This window comes from Sturnira hondurensis, unplaced genomic scaffold (genome assembly GCF_014824575.4).
Source record: "Sturnira hondurensis isolate 20B ecotype Veracruz unplaced genomic scaffold, ASM1482457v3 Scaffold0021143, whole genome shotgun sequence".
Classification (NCBI taxonomy): domain Eukaryota; kingdom Metazoa; phylum Chordata; class Mammalia; order Chiroptera; family Phyllostomidae; genus Sturnira; species Sturnira hondurensis.
The window spans coordinates 566,683-573,526 of NW_028093774.1; the positions used below are offsets into that span (position 1 = coordinate 566,683).

Here is a 6,844-nt window from a genome sequence, read left to right on the forward strand (position 1 = left end):
GTTCCGTCTGACCCCTAAGCCAAGAAGATCCCCCTTCATCTAGGACCCCATTTTATCACCTTTTCAAATGTTGGGGAAGAAAAACTTTTCCTCTACCCATTTAAGTTATTTGGCGGCGGGGGGATCTGTAAATTAAAAGGACAAAGGACAATATTTACAAGAGAAGAGACAAAAATGTGACGATGTGTTTTTATTAATGTACCTACCAGAGTTCCCAGGAAAACGTGACTCAGAGGCAGGTGGATCGCGCGGCTTATACACTGTCTTCGTGGGGGAGGGAAGGAGAAACGGGCACTCGGGGAAACGAAGGACTGCTGGGGCAGGTGAACGCGCCCCTCCTGGGGCAGCGCGGAGCTGGGCTGGCTTTGGGGCCTGCACGGGTCGTGCGCCGCCTCCCCGGATGAGGGCCCACAAGGCAAGGGGATTGAGGACGGTTGAATCTTCTCGAGTTCTTCCGGAAGGCTCCACCTTTCGGCAGAAAAGACTGTTCGGGAACTCAAATGTCTTCTGCTCAAAATACTTTTTCCGTCCCAGAGGCGTACTCTGGACCCCCTTGAGGCCTGGCTCAGGACAGCGCCCACTCTGCGGGCAGCCCTCTCGGCTGCCTCCTCCTCTGTGCGTCCCTGGTTGTGACAAGGAGCCTGACACAGACGCGATCTGCCGGAGTCAGACCGGGTGACAGCAGCCCAGGCTCTCCTTCTAACCGGCGGTGCACGAGGACAGCGGGCCAGTCGCCGGCGTCAGTGCGCACCGGCGCAGCTGCAGGACACCCGGAGCCCCGGCCTGGGCGTTACGCCGGTGGTTGGCAGGCCTGAGCTGTAACTTGAGTCAGAGCCAACACCTGCCTGAGAAAGGAATGAGTGGCGTAGTAGATGTTCTCACCGGAGATTTTTCCAAAGTGGCTGGAGCCCTTGCTGGACCCCGATATAAAACGACACCGACCCCGCAAAGCCGGCTTTTGTGCAAGTAAACACGCCTGACCACACCTGCAGACCTGAGCGCGAGTGAGAAACTCACCCAGCTGCCGATTGGCTGCAAACTGCCGACCCACGAGGGAGAAATGTGAAGCCCAGGCTCTCTCCGAAAAGCAACAAAGGAGCAAGAGGAGGCTTCCAGAGGCGTCCACAACGAGACCGCCTGGCTCAGCGAGTGGCGCTACCTGCACGAGGGCTGGTTCCGGTGTCTCCCACCTCCCGAGCTGCTCCGACCCCGGGCGCGGCGGGGCACGCCCTCGGCTCACCGTACACATTTGCGGGGGAATGAATTCCAAGTCTGGCTTTCAGCTCTAAGAACCCCAGAAGACCGGAGTCTCCCCGAGGACCCTCGGAAGCCCTGCGTGGGGAAGCAACGAGCGGCAGCGCCTGAGAGCACCCGAAAATGGCCCCGCAGTGCGGCCGCGCCGCGCAGGACCGGCGGTGACCCCGCGCAGGGGGGACTCTGCCCCGTCTCCTCCTGGCCGTCCGCGACAAACTCGAGGTCGAGTGCGGAATCATTCCGCGACTCTCTCTTGTGTGCACGCAGCTTGCAGATCTCGAAAAGAGTATTTTTCAAAGTACCGGTAGTTGTAAAGCGACGGTAACTGGATTTATAAAAGGGAAAATGGAAATGCACCTGGCCCGTACGGGGATCGAACCCGCGACCTTGGCGTTATTAGCACCACGCTCTAACCAACTGAGCTAACCGGCCGGCTGGCGTCAGGCAGCCGCCAGTGCATCTATGAGGACTTCAGGCCTGCGCCGGCCCAGCCAGCCAAGTGTGTTCAAGCTGACTGTGGCGCCAGCCATCCGGTTTCCGCAGTGCCTGTCGTCCTTCCCTTTAGCCGGAGAAAAACTTGAGACCTCGGAGATTTCTAGCAGGAGGGAGGCGGCTTTTAGGGCGAACGGGAGGCTTTCACAAAGAAAATGCAAATTGCACTTTGGAGCCTTAGCTCGGGAAAAAGGTTTCCAAATACTGCATCTCAACGCTATTTTTTAATCGTCGAGAATCTTTGCAGCTTGGAAACTTCGTGTATCCACAGCTTTTGGTATTGCTAAATAAAGCTTAGAAAATAACAGAAAACCTGAGAAAGGACAAAAGAACCACCGAATTCCCCACTGCCCGATAATAACCGCCGCTAGGGTCTTGGCCTCCTTCCTGCCAGTTTTTTTTTTTACTGTATAGGTGAAAAAAATATGCACACACACATACACACACACATATACACACACCTGTATGTATATGGGTGTATACATACACCCCCATATATATCTGGAATTCAGTGTAAACTTGCTTAAAAGAATATAATTTTTAATCTTCTTTTTTGTACTTTATATTCTATCATAAGCCTATCCCTAAATAATTGCAAATGGCATTTCGAATGGTTCCTCCGTGTCTCCTTGCCCTTTTTAGTGTCTGGGAAAATGTCTTCATTTTGTCTCGCGTTAACCAGCACTCGAATAAATCGTGAACTAGTTGCTGGGTGGGCAACTGACAGTATTCACGCCAAAGGAATAGGGTCTGTATGTAGTAGTAGTAGTAGTAGTAGTAGTAGTAGTAGTAGTAGTAATAATAATAATGGAAAACGTTGGGAAGATCGGGGCGGAGGGAGCTGCCAGGGATGGCCGGCGTCTTGTCCGTTCGCTTTCACCTGAACGCTCAGAGCCCAGCGAACCGCCTGGAGTAGGAGCCACACCGACGGATGAGCTAGTTCCAAACTCATCTCGCATTGCACGACGAAGTCACTGCTCTGTTCAAACGCTCCTCTCTGGCCCGGCCCTGACCGGATTGCCAGGTTTAGCAAGTAATTTCATGTAAGTGTGCCTTATGCAATATTTGGGACACACTTATACAAAACTGGTATTAGTTGTTTATCTGAAAGTCAACTTTAACTGGGAGTCCTGTTGGCAACCCTACACCCAAAAGTAGCAGCAATTCGAGAGACACCCCCGCCCCAACCTAGCTCTGGCCCGGTAGCTCGGCTGGTTAGAGCATCGTGTGGATGCACCAAGGTTGCAGGTGGCTCCCTGGTCAGGACGCACACCAGGAGTCGGCCAAAGAATGCGTAAATAAGTGGAACAACAAATCAGTGTTTCTCTTTCCCCGCTTCTCCCTCTTTCTCTAAAATCAATCAATAAAAATTTTTGAAAATATTAAAATAAAGACCCCACCTAGCCTGCCCTTTCCCCCATTTCCTCTGCCTCAGCCCCAGCGGCCCCACCACCCTCCTTCCCTGCCCTTGCTCGCCAGGCCGTGGGGCCTCTGTTCCTGCTTCCTGGCCCCTCTCCCCCGAGTCGCCGCCCAGGCCGCCTCCCTCATCCCCTCTAGGTCCTGGGGCGTGAATGTCACGTCAATGCCAGCAGGCTTCCCCGACCCCTGTGTTCATCAAAAACGCGACCCGCACCCGGAATTCCTTTATTTCCACCAGGGCTTATTTCTTGAACTGCAGGGGCGCACTGATCTCTATTTTGCATCACGGGCGCCTAGAACAGTGACTAGCGCTTTGTGGGTGGCGGTGAAGGCGTGTCCAACGAAGCTCAGGTGGAGGTCGCCCGTTAGAGGTGTAGCCCCAACGCACTCCTGCCCGAGCTCCATCCGTTTGCTGAGCGGACGCGGAGGCGGGGCCCGCGGTCTGAGGGACGCAGTGACTAAAGGCCGACGGCAGGGGGCACCCGAGACCGAGGCAGTCGGCTCCGCACCCCGGCGCCCGGCGTCTCCGGGGCGGCGGTGATGGGCCGCAGGGGCTCGCGGGGCCTCGCCGTTCTCCCAACTCCCTCTCCGACTTCTCCTGCCGGTTCTCACTCCGTCTCACTGCCCTTCCGAGACAAACGAGTCCTAATTTTCATTCTTTGAGCTGGGAAAACGCAAAGATACCTGAGCAGCAAAGTTAAATGGTACAGTGTTGTTATTCGAGTTTTTAAATGTTCGAGCGGGGGACCTTTGTGCGTGAAAGATAACTTTGGGTTTTAGATGGCCCCTCTGCTTCAAACCCAGTTTATAAAATGTATCTTTCTGTTTATAGATTGGAACCTTTGTACGGAAGCGAAGACAGAGCAGGTGGCGATCACGCTTTGCCGAAGGGTGTCTAAGCGGACGCGTCATCCCTAAGAAGGGAACAGATCGTCTGCTAAACACAGCCTGATGGAAAATGGAGACAAGCCGGTGCTGGGACAGGGATCAGCTGTCTGAGGGAGAGTTCTAGAATGCGTCAAAAACCGCGAGTAGCTGTGATTAGGCAGTGTTCCTGCAGGGTTCAAAGGCCGAGCTCTCGCCTACAAAGTGAGTGAGTCAGGGCCGGGGCGTGCAGACCCCTTTATCCCGAGTCCAAGAGAAACCCGCCCCTGTTAATTTGTCAGCGAGCCCACAGCCTGCGCCAAGCGCCGTGGTAGGTGCTCCACGGTCAGGTGGGGGAAGAACGTGACAATGGTAATAATTTTAGCGACCACCAGAAAATCGCCATCGCAAGCAGAACACCCAACAGGGCAAGGCTCTTTAGAAACGGCTTCTATGTTGCACGTCACTGCGCAACCTCCTGATAGAGATTTGCTTTAGAACAAAATGGGACGGTGGTTCCGTTCCTCAAGCATCTCTTGGGCATGGAATATGCATCTGGCTGCTGGCGTTGAGGAGGCAAGAATGACCTTCTAAACCGAAATCAGTTTGGGTACCAAGGTGTGAGAAGAGGGGAAAGGGAGAACATGGGGTGGGCCAAGGGTTAGGATGTGACTATTTCAGGTGGGGGGAGATTGTATATGGGTTGAGGAATCTGGGTTTATCTTGCGACAGGCACTTGGAGAGACTTGGTCACAGTGGGGCTGGAAGGAGAAGGCTGGGACAAGCAAGAGGTGAGTTTCCAGGAGGAAACTGGGGGAATGGTGAGGAAGGAAGGGTCAGCTGGGGCACACCTGGGCAGTGGTTTTGCCCTTGGCTGAGACCAGAGGTCTGGGTGAACGATGGTGAGGCCTGCTAAGCGTTAAGGGATCATTGGCAGGGGAGAAGCTTGTGCTGCACTTGGAAAGCAGAGAGCTCCCATTGAGAGGAGAAGAGATGAATCGTGGTCTGGAAGGAGGACAAACGAAAGCTGGAAACCGTGATGAAATGAAATTTCATGTTCTGACCTTTTCCAGAACAGCTTCTCAACCTTAGTGGGTAATGTTTAGCATCTAAGCAATGTGAGGAGAAGAGAATTCATATATAGATCTGTGTGACTTGATACAGCGTTTTGGGAGAGTGATTTAATATCACTTCATATTTAAAGTAGATACCTTTCAATGTATTGTTTCCTACAGAAACAGTTACACATGTGCTCTAAGATCTACACACAGGTATTTTCTCAAGTATCATTTGTAATAACAAAAACAGGAACCAAACATTAATAGGGGACTGACTAAAAATGGAGAGTGTATGAATACTATGGAATAGTATGAAGCACTTAAAAAAGCATAGGGTAGCTCCATATGTGTCATATTAAAGAAGACTGAGCCCTGGCTGGTGTGGCTCAGTGGATTGAGTGCAGGCCTGAGAACCAAAGCATCATGGGTTTGATTCCCAGTCAGGGCACATGCCTGGGTTGCAGGCCACTGGTTTGCATTCCCAGTATGGGGTGTGTTAGGGGCAACCACACATTGATGTTTCACTCTCTCTCTTTCTCTCTCCATCTCTCTAAAAATAAATAAATAAAATAATAAAATCTTTATTTAAAAAAATGAAGTCCATCAAAAGATTAAAAAAAAGAAGAAGAAGACTGGGATTTACCGCCAGCTGGTGTGGCTCAGTGGGCTGAGTGCTGGCCTGCAAATTAAAGAGCTGCCTGTTCGATTTCCGGTCAGGGCACGTGCCTTGGTCGCCAGCCAAGACCAGGTCCCTGGTGGGGGGCAATGTTGATGAGAGACAACCATACACTGATGTTTCTCTCCCTCTCTTCCCCCCTGTCTAAAAATCTTTTTAACAGATGACTAGGATTTATTAATTGAGGAAAGCAAATTATAGAAGAATATCTGTCATTTTCAATTATGGGGGGAAATCAGTCCAAAGTCATCCACAGAAATTCTGAAGAGATGCCACCCCTCTGTTGTCCGAGGTTAACTCTGGGAAGGATGGGCCATGAGGAGGATGAAGTGCTTTGAAGGGATTATTTCGAAGTTTACTTTATATACGTTTGCACTTTGATTTTTGTACAACACACATATTTTACTCCTTTAATTTCAAAAGTTAATAGGAAAAAAAACCCAGGGATACCCGATCTCACGGAGTAGTAAGGATGAAATGAGCACATAAAAGACAAGGAGCTTCCTAAAATGCTGGACCGATACGGAGATGCTTATTATTATGGCTTTTATTGCGTTGTCAGTTCCCTGAGGGCTGAGTCACTGTCTGCTCCGTCCCCACATTTGATGAATCGTTCATTCACATAGTAATTTCTTCAAACAGTAGAATGTCAGTCTCAAGAAGTCAGGGACCTTGCCCACACTGCCCTCCTTTATACCCCCAATGCCTGCAGCGGCGCCTGCAGCTCAACGTTTGTTGAGTTAAATAGAAAAACTTACAAGCTTGCGCGCTGGACTAGTTAATAGACGCCAGGTTGTTGGATGTGACTGCAGTTGACAATTATTCAGTGCGCCCGCAACCCAGTTAAAGCTCAAGGCTGTCTGGCATTGAGCTTTAGGTCGCAAACCGGTAAATTCTCAGGAGCGCCATGCAGAGCGATCCTGGCGAGCGTTGCCTACACTGAAAAGCTTGAAAGCGTTGCTTAGCAACGAGGCCCAGTGGTCGGGCCTCACGGCGCGCGCGCCGCGCCGGCTGGTCGACCGTTTTGCGCACGTGCAGGAGGCGGCCCTGGATGCGCGGGCCTGGACGGTTGCCTGGGTGA

At 51.8% G+C, this 6,844-nt stretch overlaps 1 long non-coding RNA gene and 1 other non-coding gene across 2 annotated transcripts; both read right to left on the bottom strand.

Moving 5' to 3' along the window:
- Positions 1-187: 187 nt before the first annotated feature.
- Positions 188-1,405, bottom strand: LOC118976892 (uncharacterized). Its single transcript, XR_005064367.1, has 2 exons — positions 1,018-1,405; positions 188-845 (listed from the first exon to the last, which is right to left on the bottom strand). It is a non-coding gene; the product is annotated as an uncharacterized LOC118976892 (long non-coding RNA).
- Positions 1,406-1,612: 207 nt separating this feature from the next.
- On the bottom strand, positions 1,613-1,686 carry TRNAI-AAU (transfer RNA isoleucine (anticodon AAU)). Its single transcript has one exon. It is a non-coding gene; the product is annotated as a tRNA-Ile (tRNA).
- Between the last annotated feature and the right edge of the window lie 5,158 nt (positions 1,687-6,844).